Source organism: Heterodontus francisci, chromosome 2, assembly GCF_036365525.1.
Source record: "Heterodontus francisci isolate sHetFra1 chromosome 2, sHetFra1.hap1, whole genome shotgun sequence".
Lineage (NCBI taxonomy): Eukaryota > Metazoa > Chordata > Chondrichthyes > Heterodontiformes > Heterodontidae > Heterodontus > Heterodontus francisci.
The window spans coordinates 100,230,852-100,246,415 of record NC_090372.1 but is presented as its reverse complement, the minus strand read 5'-3'; positions in this window follow the sequence as shown (position 1 = coordinate 100,246,415).

Sequence of the window (15,564 nt, the reverse complement as noted above, 5' to 3'; positions counted from 1 at the left end):
GAGACAGGACCCGTGTAAATACTTTGACCCCAAGTATACTATCCTCATTTAATATTAACCGCACACTGACCAGTATAGTACAGTGACGGTCTAATTGGTGTGTTTGAATATTGATGGTCCCAAATATCACTTATTTTTCTAGTTTATAAATTGGAATTTAAAAAAGGGTCCAAATCTGTTGGTGCTTATCCCAGCATAAATACTTCAGTAGTTATAAAATTGATTCACCAATATTTGCAGAATAGGGGAGTAACATTCACGCCACACAAGTGCCAGGCAATGACCATCTCCAACAAGAGAGAATCTAACCATCTCCCCTCGACATTCAAAGGCATTACGATTGCTGAATCCCCCACTATCAACATCCTGGGGGTTACCATTGACCAGAAACTGAACTGGAGTAGTCATATAAATAGCATGGCTACAAGAGCAGGTCAGAAGCTAGGAATCCTGCAGTGAGTAACTCACCTCCTGACTCCCAAAGCCTGTCCACCATCTACAAGGCACAAGTCAGGAGTGTGATGGAGTACTCTCCACTTGCCTGGATGGGTGCAGCTCCAACAACACTCAAGAAGCTCGACACCATCCAGGACAAAACAGCCCGCTTTATTGTCACCCAATTCACAAACATTCACTCCCTCCACCACCAACACACAGTGGCTGCAGTGTTTACCATCTACAAGATGCACTGCAGTAACTCACAGAGACTCCTTCGACAGCACCTTCCAAACCCGTGACCTCTACCAGCTAGAAGGACAAGGGCAGCAGATGCATGGGAACACCACCACCTGCAAGTTCCCCTCCAAGTCACATACCATCCTGACTTGGAACTATATCGCCGTTCCTTCACTGTCGCTGGGTCAAAATCCTGGAACTTCCTTCCTGACAGCACTGTGGGTCTACCTACACCCCAAGGACTGCAGCGGTTCAAGAAGGCAGCTCACCACCACCACCTCAAGGGCAATTAGGGATGGGCAATAAATGCTGGCCTAGCCAGCGATGCCCACATCCCATGAATGAATAAAAAAAAAAGATTTAACACATCTACAACACTAAGGGCTGGATTTAATGAACCTGTCGCAGGTCCCGGCAACGGACTCGAAAATGGGTGCCATCCTCACTTGTCACCTATGTGTCCGTCTCACCACAATCAGACAGCGGGCGGCCAATTATAATAATGGTGGTGTAGGGCCCGGCTAATTACGCGACAAGGGCGGGATTAGAGATTCCGAATATGGTGTCAGATGACTCCAGAGCAGGTGTGGCGCCACATTTAAAGGCCTGGCAGCTCTGCATTCACTCTTGCTTGTTTTGAAAGAGCGTCTTCCTGAGGGCCCTCTGCTGTTCCAGGACCTCTTCTGCTCTCTTTGCTGCCAGATAGGCAAGGAGCTTAATGCGAGCCTGAAGTGACCATGCATGTGGCTACACAAGAGGAAACAAGACATGGGGAGAGAGGCACCACAAATGCATTAGGGGGCGATAAGCATCACCTCATCCTGAGAGATGCATGACTGCACCTCAGCCACAGGTCACCCTCTTTCACAGCTCAACGCATTAACTCGCCGGACAGCAGGCAACAGCATGAGCTATATGGGAAACCTTAGCAGGGGAGGAGGAGCTGCCACTAGCAGAACTATCATGTTGATCTCTCTGTGAAGTATGGACTTTCCACTTGCAGGACAAGAGGGTCCATAACAGCAGGGAGACATCACGGACTGGCAGAGGCATCCCAGACATCCAGCCTCTATCCATGGCTGAGGAGGAGGAACTTAAACGAGTGGGGCCCCAGGGCGGCCACTCAATACTGGATGCTGAGACTGGAATCTCCACAAAAGAGAGTGAGGATTATCTTCCATCAACATACAGTTTACTTCTGGAGACCCACATCACACATTGTTGGCATAACGAGATCTGCACAGTCTAACCTACACGTTTGTGTTCTCTCACGCAGATCGATGTCTACAGGAGACTCCAGCTGAAGGTGGAGATCATTCAACCTCTGAGGAGGAGCTGTCTGAGGATGCACTGTCACATGACTCTCCTGCACCTTCCACCAGTGCAGATACTTTCACCTCAGTGGGTTTAGAATCAGGGTCCCAAGCTGGTGAGAGCACCGCACAAGCGTCTGAGCAGCTGGCTTAGGCTGTGACAACTAAAGCCTCTGATGGTCGGAGGACTGTGGGTGGCCAGGCCCATGCTGAGCTCCAGGACGATGATGAGCCACTGGTGTTGACATGGCAGCATTTGGTGGGTGCCAGAGGCAATGTGCAGCCATGAGCGGATGATGGAGGAGACCATGCCCTGAGTGCTGCCATCTTTCAGGCATGTCAGTGCTTGGCTTCCTCCATTGAGAGGTTGGCGACCCTCATGGAGAGCCAGATCCCACAAATGCGTGCAGACCTGCACACCATCGCTTTGGCAGCAGTGGCAAAGTGAGAGAAAGACGAGGCACCTGGCATCTTCTCCAGCTCCTCGTCCTTCTCTGGTCAGGAGAGAGGTTCATGTAAGCCTTGAAAGGGAGGAGGAGAGGCTGACCTCAACAGCTCGGGGCTCCCTTCAGGGCGCTTTGAGTGTGGATCGCGGCTCCTCAGCCCCTCCACCAGTGAACCCAGCTCCAGTAGTCGCGATGCCTGAGGAGTGTCCTGCACCAGTGCAGGAAAACCCTCCTGCAGCCAGGGCCTTCCAGGCCTCAGGCAGCCAGAGGCTGGCCGCCAAAGTCATTAAAGACCAAGGGGCAGTGTGACAGCAGCCTGCCTCCAACCTAGCTGCTAGTGCAGGGGTTACACCTCAATGAAGCACGCATAAACATATAAAGAAAACCACCGAGAGATACTTGCAGGTTCACGGTTGTTTGACATATGAGATTTGCTTTCTCTTCTAAAGTCCTTTTGTTTTTGAAATTACCTTCCATTGTGGAGCATGATTATTCTATCATGCCTTAATTGTGAGCTGTTGACTTCACACTTTCCCCTTAGTGGCTGCCAATGTACATTCAGCTCTCATCAGATTAGTGTCTCCCATGGGCCACAGCACATGGTTCAGCTGGATGCTAGGCACACAAGACAAGTAGAAAGGAGGTGACAGACTGCATGCATTGAGGTGAGTCTTTATTGATCTTACTCTGAGAGGGCATCATGGTGGCAGGAAGTGGGTAAGTATGAGACTGTCTCTTGCCTCCATGGCCTGGTCTCTGTTACAAGAGGTTAAACATCTAGTGCTACATGGTGCAGAGCACAGCAGACCACCGCAGTACACAAGACCCTCTCTGGGACATACTGCAGGCTCCACCAGATCGATCTAGGCAACGGAATCTCATCTTCAGCAGCCCAATGCCCTGCTTAATAGTCGTTCAGATGGCAAGTGTTGTAACTCTCCTCCGCTGCGGTCCGGTGTTCCTCACAGGTGTCAGTAGCCATGTCTTCAATGGATAGCCCTTGTCCCCGAGAATCCATCCCTGACGGTGAGCGGGGGGCCTGAAAAGCTGTGGCACCCAGTACTGTCGAAGTATGTGGGCATCATGGCTGCTTCCTGGGAAGCAGGCACACACATGCGGGAAACGCCTTTGGTGGTGGCAAACCAACTGAACATTGATGGCATAAAGCCCGTCCTGTTGATGAAGGCTGGTCTGTTGGAGCCTTGATAGCCACATGCGTGCAATCTGTCACACCTTGCACCTGGGGGAATCCAGCAATAGCCCCGAATGTGATGGCCCTCTCGGCCACACTGTCAGAGCCAGTCTGATAACGCACATAGTCGCCGGCCCTCTTCAATCACCTCCTTGATGTCGTGGTGGGCTGCTGCCTGGGAGACACATGTCCCAGGTGGATCCTTGGATTGGTCCAGACATGTAAAAGTTCAGTGCCACGGTGATCTTCAAGGCCATGGGCACCGGGTGACCACCGAATCCCAAAGGTTGCAACTCGTCCTGCAGCAGGGCACATAAGTCGGTGACGGCCCCTCTGGAGAGCTGTAGCCTTCACTGACAATGCTGCTTGGACACTTGGAGGTAGCTCACTCGAGTCCAGTACACACACTATTGCAGATTGGCTCTTCTTGGCATGGCTGGCAGCTGTGGCTGTTGTCGTGTGGTTTCAAGGGCAGATGCTGCTACCTCCTGGCCCTCCCTCCATCAGAGATGCTGCATCACACCACAGGGGTCCACAAAGACAGGGTGTATGAGACCCATGCCAGGTGATCAGTCGGGATCCAGAACGCTGTCCTTGCAAATACAAACCTGCCTTGGCAGCATTCCCTTTGCTATGTCTCCTGGAAGACTGCCTAATGCCAAAATGGACAAGTTCATATTTTCCCACATTATACTCCATCTGCCAAATTTTTGCCCATTCATTTAACCTATCTATATCCCTTTGTAGACCCTTTACCTCCTCTTGACAACTTACCTTCCTTCCTATCTTGGTGTCATTGGCAAATTTAGCTACCATACATTTGGTCCCTTCATCCAAGGCATTGATATAGATTGTAAATAGTTGATTAGTTAATAGTTGATATTTCTTATGTTCTTAGTCCTCAGTTTGAGTACTGTCTGCAGTTTTGGAGACCCCCATTACAAGAAGAATATATAAGTTGCAGTGTATAATGGAAGTACATAATCACTGAGATGTTACCAAAGATAAGAGATTGCAGTTATGAAGAGAAATTTAATAATTTAGTGCTTTTCACTAATTTTGTTAACATGTGTTAATCCATTTGTGAACAGCTAAGTGTCCTTAGATCAGAAATAAGCACAGAGGAATAATCAAGTTGCTCGTATTACTGACATTATGCCATTTTTACTTACATTTTGATTTTTGTCAATACTAATAGGACAGAGTTAAATATATCCCTTTATGATCCTAATCTTATCACAGTCTAATAATACAAGATTTAGCACACCAATTGATTACTTTATATCAAAATAAAAAGGAGTCAGTACGAAACTTTGTAGCTAATGCAGCCTGCTAGCACTTTATGGTCAATTGTAATCATATACAACTAAGAAAAATATCAAATATTTGTCTGAAAGAATCTTTAAAAATAAACATAATTCATCATTTAACTGAGAATATACAGACTACAACTTCCATACACACAAAGAAACCGCACAATTATTGCAAAATTCTAAAACAGTTGTAAGGCAGCTATAGATTTTTTTTAATGGAAACCTTCGGCTTATTTCTGCTCTACAGATAGAAAGACATGTTTATGGATATAGTCAGTAAATTTAGGAGACATTCCATCCCTCCCCAATTTTCTTTTCTCCTTGAACATAAATTATCAAGTAGAATGTCACAGTTGGCATGTTTCCCATCAGTGATTGTGTTGTTTGCTTTGTGTTGCTCATGTCTGAGTGCGGTTCAAGTTACAAATAGAAACTTACCCTAACTTCAAAAGTATTAGCTCTGCTTGCATAAGGCTGGAACAATAACAGAACTTATGAAATGCACAGGGCAAAATATCTGCAGTAGCATAAAGTATGAATATGAAACTTGATAAGATGAAGAATCCCTGCACAATGAACTACTTGTACAATCACCTAACTCAGATATCTACAAACAACAATGTGCCAACATATTAAATCAAACCCGGTGTGCCTTTTGGTCCCTTCACTTTTTTGATTAACCTGAGAAAATATAAAGTTTGAATCTAAGGCTGTAATGCAACGTAACATATTCTGCCCCACAAAACTGTGGCCATAGAAGTGGAAAAGTCTGCTGACAAATAATTGGCTTCTCATATCCATACCTGTTACTCATCTGTGTCTATTTTATTTGGCATATGTTCACAATAAGTTAAAAAAACAGATGTTCAGACTGAGACCAGCAGTGAGCATTCAGTGATTTTTCTCCTGTGTGGAAGATGACAAAAGGCACTGGTTATATCTGAACAAAAAAATGCTTCTTTTTGTGCCACTAACCAAATGCATTTCTTGGACATGATGTTGTCCTAGAAAATTGTGTTTTTTAAAAATGTGAGTACTTCACCAAATGCAGTGACATGCTTGTGCTGTTCCATGGCACTCTGCAATATTGCCATATATTAAAAAGCTGATTGTATACCCATTAAATGTAAAAAATATCAAGTACGCAGTGCAATGCCAGCACAAGGTACCTGAACGCTGCATGTTCACACATTCAAATTATGTTGGCTTGTGTCTTGGGCACATCGATGGCACACATCCTCTCAAATTTATTTTCATGTACCTTTTAAATCTTGCCTTCAAGAGATTTTTCATGAGAAGATTGTTTCTATACCTCTCGCATGTTCACCTAATTTTGCCTTGCACCACTTCAAACATTTAACCATTCCAGCTGTCTTCCCAATCACAAACCTTTCCCTTTTCATGCTCCCCTCATTCTCTTTTCCTTGGCTTTGCATCTGTTTAAACCCTGTTCATCTTTAACATTTTCCAGTTCTGATGAAAGGTCATTGACCTGAAATGTCAACTCTGTTTCTCTCTCCACAGATGCTGTCTGACTGGCTGAGTGTTTCCAACATTTTCTGAAGTTTATTTTAAATTTCTAGCATCCGCAGTATTTTACTTTAGATTACAATGTAGCCATTTGACCAGTTAGTTGTGTCAATGTGTTCTGGCTTTTTGTCAGGATCTTATTGTGGTATCAGTTATTACTGCTCATTATTTCATGACTGCATACTTCCTGCTCACTTAATGGCATATTTTCCTCTTTTCCAAAATAAAGGGTGAATTATCCTTATTCAAAGCAGAAAATACCATTGGACAAACTCCCGCACAGCTGCAGCTGAAACTTAGGCTCCTGTAATGGCTTCTAGATTAATTGCCTCTTTTGACTTTAACTCTGGACATTGGCTCATGGAGGCTCCAAACTGACTCCACATGCTCTACAAGTTGACTTCATCTCATCACAGACTAGAACTATAGAAAAATCACGGCACAGAAGGAGGCCATTCAGCCCTTCGTGTCCATGCCAGCTAAAAACAAACTAGCCGCCCAATCGAATCCCACCTTTCAGCACCTGGTGCATAGCCTTGCCGGTTACAGCACTTCAGGTGTATCGCCAGGTACCTTTTAAAAGAATTGAGGGTTTCTGCCTCGACCACCATTCCTGGCAGTGAATTGCAGACACACACCACCATCTGGGCGAAAAAGTCTATCCTCATATCCCCTCTAATCCTTCTACCAATCACCTTAGATCTGTGCCCCCTGGTAATTGACCTCCGCTAGGGGAAACAGGTCCTTCCTGCATCAGAATCTCAGACTTTAACTTTGAACTTGTTTATATTGTTTCCTCCAGATGCTTGTTTATAACCAGGCTAAAGCTTTGACTTATGTTTCAGCCAGGTGGTAAGGGGTATTCTTTTGGCCATTTTAGCCTGGTAGCTATTTTCTCAAAGGAGAAAAAATATGACTCAACCTCCTCCTCATTAAGTGTTGGCATTGACCATGAGTGTGTCAGTACATCAAAAATTTGCTCCGAATAGGGGATAAGGTTTGAGTGGCTGGTAGCATGCTGACCTTGTGTTTGTAACTTTTCTAACTCACACTTTCTTGCTGCTTTTTCTTTCTGCAGCTGCACCTCCTCTCTTTTCAACTGCACCTCCTCTCTTTTCAACTGGAACTCTTCCATTTCCTTCTGAATTCTAACTAGGGCTATCCTTTCAGTTTCAGATTCCATGCTTGCCTCTTCTTCAGAGTCAGGGGTAAGTTTAAAATGGTTAGCTACCCTTTTCACCAGTTCAGTTTCTTTGCTTTTTGTTTAAAAGTGATTTCCACCAGGACAGCTAAACTTTTTAAAGCGTCAATACTTAATTTATTTAACTTATCATGGGATATGTCTCCCTGCTCCATAAACATCAGCATTAAATGTGGCCATATTTTTTGTTTTTAGCATGATAGAGAAAAACAGAGGAGTATAAAAAGCCCTTTTGTTTTCTGTTCCACAACTGTAGAGATCAATTTTCCTCTTGTTTTCAAATCTCTCGTTTGTCTGGAGATTCAGATGCAAGTGTCAAGCCCCCAATTTGTTGCAGCCAGGTAGTGAGGGGTGTGATTGGTTCCCATTGTTCACCTCCCAACCGACCACAGCAAGTGTTTTTGTTACTAGGGTTTTAACCCATGTGTTATTTGTCAAATAAACAGACAGTGACAGATTTTCTTGTATAAAACAGATTAACTATTTATTGAACAATATTCATTCCTGAAATGGTTGTAACCACACCCACTCTTCTATACACTCACACGCATACACATACAATAGAAAGATAGAACGGAAAAGGATAGTGGTTTGAAGTGAGGTTGGTGTTCAAGGCTCATGGTAAATCTGTTGAATCTTCTCAGAGGACAGTTTCTCTTTTAAAGTTACAGGCCTGGGTTGTTTGTAGATTTTCTGGTTAAGATTTCAGTCTGGAGGCAGTGGTCACTTTCAATTCTCTGCTACACGAAGGTGAAGTGCAGAATTCGCAGCAGGGCTCCATTGTTTTTGCTGGATCCCTCACAGCACTCAGCTGGGCAGGCTTTTTGCAATGAGCTACTGTTTAAGGTAAAAACCTCTCACATTTGCCTCTGTCAGGAGATGTATGGCCCCCTCCCGGTGGTGACCAACAATGGACCAGGATGTGGCTACTTCACACCTTTGTTTCAGAAGAACCCATTCAATTCAGAAATGTCTCTTGATGGTTTCAGGATGGGTGTAATTGACACTTCTTAGCTTGGAATGTATCCTTCTGTCCTTAACAGACAGTGAGACAGTTTGACTATGCAGGCCCAACAGCCTGACCTTCAGTGGCCATTTTGCAGCACATTGTCCACTTTTTTTTGCAAGTAAAAGTTTGTTTTTTATAACTTTTCAGTTTTGTTCTGTATTTTTATTGCTGCACTTCTTGTGAGAATGACATATGCCTATGTGATTTGATTTCCCCCTCTGTCCTGTCCCACACACATTTTGACTGCCTTTCTGCCTATTACTCCTATCTCTACTGATATCTCTTCACTCCCTTCCATCCTGTCTCCTCCTTGTCCTCTTCTTTGAGCCATTCCTCCTTTCATTTCTCTACTCAGATACTTTGTCTATTCCAATAAAACTCTAACCCACCACTATTACTCTGCCTTTCTACTCTCCTGCCACAATCCAAGGCTGGAATTCCCCCTTCTATAAGTTATCCTCTGTGCCTCTTCTGAGAACTTCTAATGGCTATGTTGAGGTAGGTACCTATAACTGGCTCCTTACAAGTAGCAGCCTCAACTGCAGCTGTGGATCTAAAAGTGCCAGGTGGTCCTGAGAGTTGTTGGTCCTTCCCTGCAAGGCATCCTTTGTGATGGGATCCAAAGAAGAGTTTGTTTCGCTGTGTGCACATGGACACTTGCCTTTGAAAAAAATAGATGATTGTAAGGGCAGTGCGATATTTTAAGAAAGCACAAAAAGCTGAAATTACATATGATAAGACTTGTCCAGCCCCTACCAATCGTCCTTTACCTGCTCATTCTAACATTACCCTCCCCTTCAGGCTCTCTTGTTCATTTGCCTTTAAATCTAACTCCTTCTCTCCTTCCCAACATGGTTTTCAGCGATGGGAATCCTCCCCAGTTGCCCTTCTATGATGCTGATTGTTTGTCCTTTATTTACTTTGAATAAAGGCCTTTGAATATCATGGAGACTTTCCCCCATATAAGGTCATTAATACTATAATGATGAGGGGTGAAGGAGCTTTGAATGAAATATTTTTAAAGTCTGTCAGAAGCTTTTGTGACAGGCAAACCGAGTTGAGAGTGGTTTTGAGTAAAGAAAATGCTGAAGCGATTGGAGAGCTTACACTTAGTGGAAGTGAATTTCCCAGACACCCAAAAGGTGAGAGAGAATAGAATGATAGTTAAAGAGGTGGGAGAAGTTGCATGAAAGGGAAAAGATGTGTATTGTTACCAGGGTTTTGACTTACCTTGGCCACCTTTGGGTGGCCATTGAATCTTTTCCTGCACTGTGTGGCAGTTCTTGGGGTGGTGACAGCTGCTATGACTGTCACGTCCCTCCAGATAGCCTGCACCATCCTCTTGTGAGGTTTCTGCCCTCAGTGCCCAGCAATCTGCCTCCGCTAGGCCTCATTTCAGCCAGCAAAATCTCCAGAGATCTATATGAGAATCTGGGGGCCCTTACAGCTGCTGACCAGCTAACTCCACTCCTCCTGCCCCCACAAGGATAGAACATAGAACAGTACAGCACAGTACAGGCCCTTCGGCCCACAATGTTGTGCCGAACCTTTAACCTATTCTAAGATCAAACTAACTACCTACCCTTCATTCTGCTATCATCCATGTACCTATCCAAGAGTCGCTTAAATGTCCCTAATGTATCTGCTTCTACTACCACCGCTGGCAGCGCATTTCACGCACCCACCACTCTCTGTGTAAAGAACCTACCTCTGACATCTCCCCGAAACCTTCCTCCAATCACCTTAAAATTATGCACCCTGGTGATAGCCCTTTCCACCCTGGGAAAAAGTCTCTGGCTATCCACTCCATCTATGCCTCTCATCATCTTGTACCCCTCTATCAAGTCACCTCTCATCCTTCTTCGCTCCAATGAGAAAAGCCCTAGCTCCCTCAATCTTTCTTCGTAAGACATGCCCTCCAGTCCAGGCAGCATCCTGGTAAATCTCCTCTGCACCCTCTCTAAAGCTTCCACATCCTTCCTATAATGAGGCGACCAGAACTGAACACAATATTCCAAGTGTGGTCGAACCAGGGCCTTATAGAGCTGCAGCATAACCTCGCGGCTCTTAAACTCAATCCCACTGTTAATGAAAGCCAACACACCATACGCCTTCTTAACCACCCGATCAACTTGGGTGGCAACTTTGAGCGATCTATGGACATGGACCCCAAGATCCCTCTGTTCCTCCACACTACCAAGAATCCTGTCTTTAAGCCTGTATTCTGCATTCAAATTCGACCTTCCAAAATGAATCACTTCACACTTTTCCAGGTTGAACTCCATCTGCCACTTCTCAGCCCAGCTCTGCATCCTGTCAATGTCCCGTTGCAACTTACAACAGCCTTCCACACCATCCACAACTCCAGCAACCTTCGTGTCATCGGCAAACTTGCTAACCCAGCCTTCCACTTCCTCATCCAAGTCATTTATAAAAATCATGAAGAGCAGAGGTCCCAGAACAGATCCCTGCGGAACACCACTGGTCACCGAGCTCCAGGCTGAATACTTTCCATCTACTACCACTCTCTGTCTTCTATGGGCCAGCCAATTTTGTAACCAGACAGCCAACTTCCCCTGTATCCCATGCCTCCTCACTTTCTGAATGAGCCTACCATGGGGAACCTTATCAAACGCCTTGCTAAAATCCATATACACCACATCCACTGCTCTTCCTTCATCAATGTGTTTTGTCACATCTTCAAAGAATTCAATAAGGCTTGTGAGGCATGACCTGTCCCTCATAAAGCCATGCTGACTGTCTCTAATCAAACCACGCTTTTCCAAATAATCATAAATCCTGTCTCTCAGAATCCTCTCCAATAATTTTCCCACTACCGACGGAAGACTGACTAGTCTATAATTCCCAGGGTTATCCCTATTCCCTTTCTTCAACAAGGGAACAACATTTGCCAACCTCCAATCATCCGGTACCACTCCAGTGGACAGTGAGGACGCAAAGATCATCGCCAAAGGCGCGGCAATCTCTTCCCTCGCTTCCTGTAATATCCTTGGGTATATCCCGTCTGGCCCCGGGGACTTATCTATCCTCATATCATTCAAAATTTCCAGCCCATACTCCCTCTTAACCTCAACCTGTTCAAGCATATCAGCCTGTTCCACGCTGTCCTCACAAACGACCAGGTCCCTCTCACTAGTGAATACTGAAGCAAAGTATTCATTTAGGACCTCCCCTACCTCCTCCGGCTCCAGGCACAAGTTCCCTCCACTATCCCTGATCGGCCCTACCCTCACTCTGGCCATCCTCTTGTTCCTCACGTGAGTGTAGAACGCCTTGGGATTTTCCTTAATCCTACCCGCCAAGACTTTTTCATGTCCCCTTCTAGCTCTCCTAAGTCCATTCTTCAGTTCCTTCCTGGCTATCTTGTAACCCTCCAGAGCCCTGTCTGATCCTTGCTTCCTCAACCTTAAGTAAGCTTCCTTCTTCCTCTTGACTAGCTGTTCCACATCTCTTGTCATCCAAGGTTCTTTCACCCTACCATCCCTTCCTTGCCTCATCGGGACAAACCTATCCAGTAGTCGCAAGTGCTCCCTAAACAACCTCCACATTTCTGTCGTGCATTTCCCTGAGAACATCTGTTCCCAGTTTATGCTCCCCAGTTCCTGCCTAATAGCATTGTAATTCCCCCTCCCCCAATTAAATATTTTCCCATCCTGTCTGCTCCTGTCCCTCTCCATGACTATAGTAAAGGTCAGGGAGTAGTGATCACCATCACCGAAATGCTCTCCCACCGAGAGATCTGCCACCTGGCCTGGTTCGTTGCCAAGCACCAAGTCCAACATAGTCTCCCCTCTAGTCGGCCTATCTACATATTGAGTCAGGAAACCTTCCTGGACACACCTGACAAAAACTGCTCCATCCAAACTATTTGCACTAAGGAGGTTCCAATCAATATTAAGGAAGTTGAAGTCACCCATGACAACAACCCTGTTACTTCTGCACCTTTCCAAAATCTGCCTCCCAATCTGTTCCTCCGTGTCTCTGTTGCTATTGGGAGGTCTATAGAAAACTCCCAACAAAGTGACTGCTCCTTTCCTGTTTCTGACTTCCACCCATAATGACTCAGTAGACAAACCCTCCTCAACAACCTCCCTTTCTGCAGCTGTGATACTATCCCTGATTAGCAATGCCACTCCCCCACCTCTTTTACCTCCCTCCCTATTCCTTTTGAAACATCTAAACCCCGGAACATCCAACATCCATTCCTGCCCCTGTGATAGCTCCAAGTACTGATCCATGCTCTAAGTTCATCACCCTTATTTCTGACACTTCTTGCGTTAAAATAGACACACTTCAACCCATCATACTGGCTGCAACTTTGTCGTGTCAATTGTCTAACCTTCCTCACAGACTTTCTGCACTCGGTATCTGCCTGTTCAACAGCTACCCCATCCACTGATCAGTCATTCTTCTTCCAGCTGTTCAGAAAGTGATGTTCCCCGTTAACTGGGTGCTCTCAGATAGGAATGCCTGGGTCTGAAGCATTGGTTGGCACAATTACAGATGTGGTTTATCCATTATGTTGCATGCTGATCTCCCTGGCAGACCTTGAACAATTTCAACAGTGGATTTAACTGAGCTCCCGATGTCGGGCTCCATGACAGCGGGGGGGCCGGAAGATCGTTTTGACGGTGGTCTGCCATGGAGCCCGATACCAGGAGTGTTGGGCCCGATCTTCCCGGCAGCAGCAAGGCTCTGTGGCATCCACCCCGCTGCTGGGCAACGAGACCCACATTAACATATTTTAATTAATGAAATGAATACATTTAAATAAAATCAACAGCGATCTTGCCTTCGGGCCACGCTTTTCCAAGCTGCAGCTGGCACTCACATACCTTCACTTTTCCGTCCAGGGAAAGCAGGTGTCACTGTGGTGGGGAAGGGGGGGACTTATGATTTTTAGTGCATTGGCAGGGTTAGGGGGTGTAGGTGTGGGTGGCAAACGGGCTCTAATGCAAATTACTAGTGTCGGGGAGAGTGGGAAGGGGAGACCGCTGCACTTGGATCGGTTTGGAGGTGGGGGGTGGGGGGGGGGGAAGGTCAAGTGTTGAAGCTAAGTGCTTTGGGAGGGTGGAGGGGAGGCCGGAGAAGGAGGCAAATGTTGAATTTAATTGTTATTGGGGGCAAAGAGGCAATAGATTTATTGGCAGAACATTGTGGGGAGTAGCCCTTCAAAATTTTAAATGACCCGGCAGAGCTGGCTGCCTTTTATAAATAGCGCCAGCACCTGTGCACAGGCAGCTGAGGCTATTGCCAGTGTTGGAGAGCCCAACCCCCTCCACGTGATTGCCGGATGGGGTGGGGGGGGTCCCCGACCGGCTCATTAACCTGGGCCAGCACGAAGAAGATCACGGTGGCATGGCGACGCCATTTGTTTTGTCCGCCGCTGCTCCCGGAGGCGAGAGATGAAAATCCAGCCCAGTGAAATATTAAGTTGGCTTGCTAACTGCTGTAGGACTCTTTAGCTTGCACTTAAATATCTTCTTGTTCCTTCAGCTTCCATGAAAGTTAGTATTGCAAGAGCTCCTTTTTCACATCCTCAGTTTGCTCAGCTCTTCTTGTTCTGCTGAACCCTCAGTTAGTCAGCTTTCTGGTGAAGTAGCAGGCAATTTTAGATTTCACATTCATGTAACAAAAAGTTACAAGAAAGCAAGATAACATTTTTCATAAAATTGTCAAAATAATTAATAATAAACATTAATTATAAAAAATATACTGTAAAACTAGAAATTACAAGTGAAGTCTCTGCCATTTTCAAAATTAATTGCATTGGAACTTCCCGTTCAGCCACTCCCAAGACTGCTGAATGGAACACACAGAACTATACACTATTTACATATATTTAAATATTCAAATAAAGCTCTCACCAAAATAAAAGCAAAATACTGCAGATGCTGGAAATCTGAAATAAAAACAAGAAATGCTGGAACCACTCAGCAGGTCTGGCAGCATCTGTGGAAAGAGAAGCAGAGTTAACGTTTCGGGTCAGTGACCCTTCTTCGGAACTGACAAATATTAGAAAAGTCACAGGTTATAAGCAAGTGAGGTGGGGGTGGGACAAGAGATAACAAAGGAGGTGTAGATTGGACCAGGCCACATAAAGCTGTCACCTGTTGTGGGTGAGAACAATTTGGTGCTGTTTAAGGTTGTCCATGAGCAATCTCTGTTGGGTTTCCTGGTCCCCAATTATCTGCCCCTATCCAGCATCACCAGAAAATCTCTCCAACGATTATTTCAGTGTCAAGCTAATGGTCTTGCTGCTCTACTGTAGGAATGCTCCTCAGCGATTGAGGAATAGAGAACACTGACTTTTATGGTTGCTTTTATTTGCTTCCACTATCACAATAGGACTTAATGGGAATTATTTCTGTATCTTGTAAATGTTTTTAGTCCTACATTCTGTATTTTAACTGTTAGAATAATTTTGCAGACTGAGATTTACTCAGATCTTGGCTGCACAGTCAGGAAATGGCACTAAGTAAATGCCAGTATTCCTCACAAGAGGGAGTTGAGGGATATGCTGAGAGGGTGATGTTCAAACTAACCAAGGGGAGCAGGTTTGCTGTTCCTAAAATTTTCAATGCTTCTTTCTGTGGTGTTTTCTTTAAAGAACAGAGGGAAAGTCAATGGGTAAGTCAGGTCTGGTCATTATCACCAACATAATACATCAGTAGTCACTAATACATCCAGTAAGGAACTCAGGAGAAACTTCTTTACCCAAGAGTGTTGATAATATGGAACTTGCTACCACAAGGAGTAGTTGAGATGAATAGGAAAGGAATAAAAGGATATGTTGATAGGGTTAGATGAAGTACGGTGGGAGGAGGCTTAAGCGGAGCATGAAGACCGGCATAGACCTGTTGG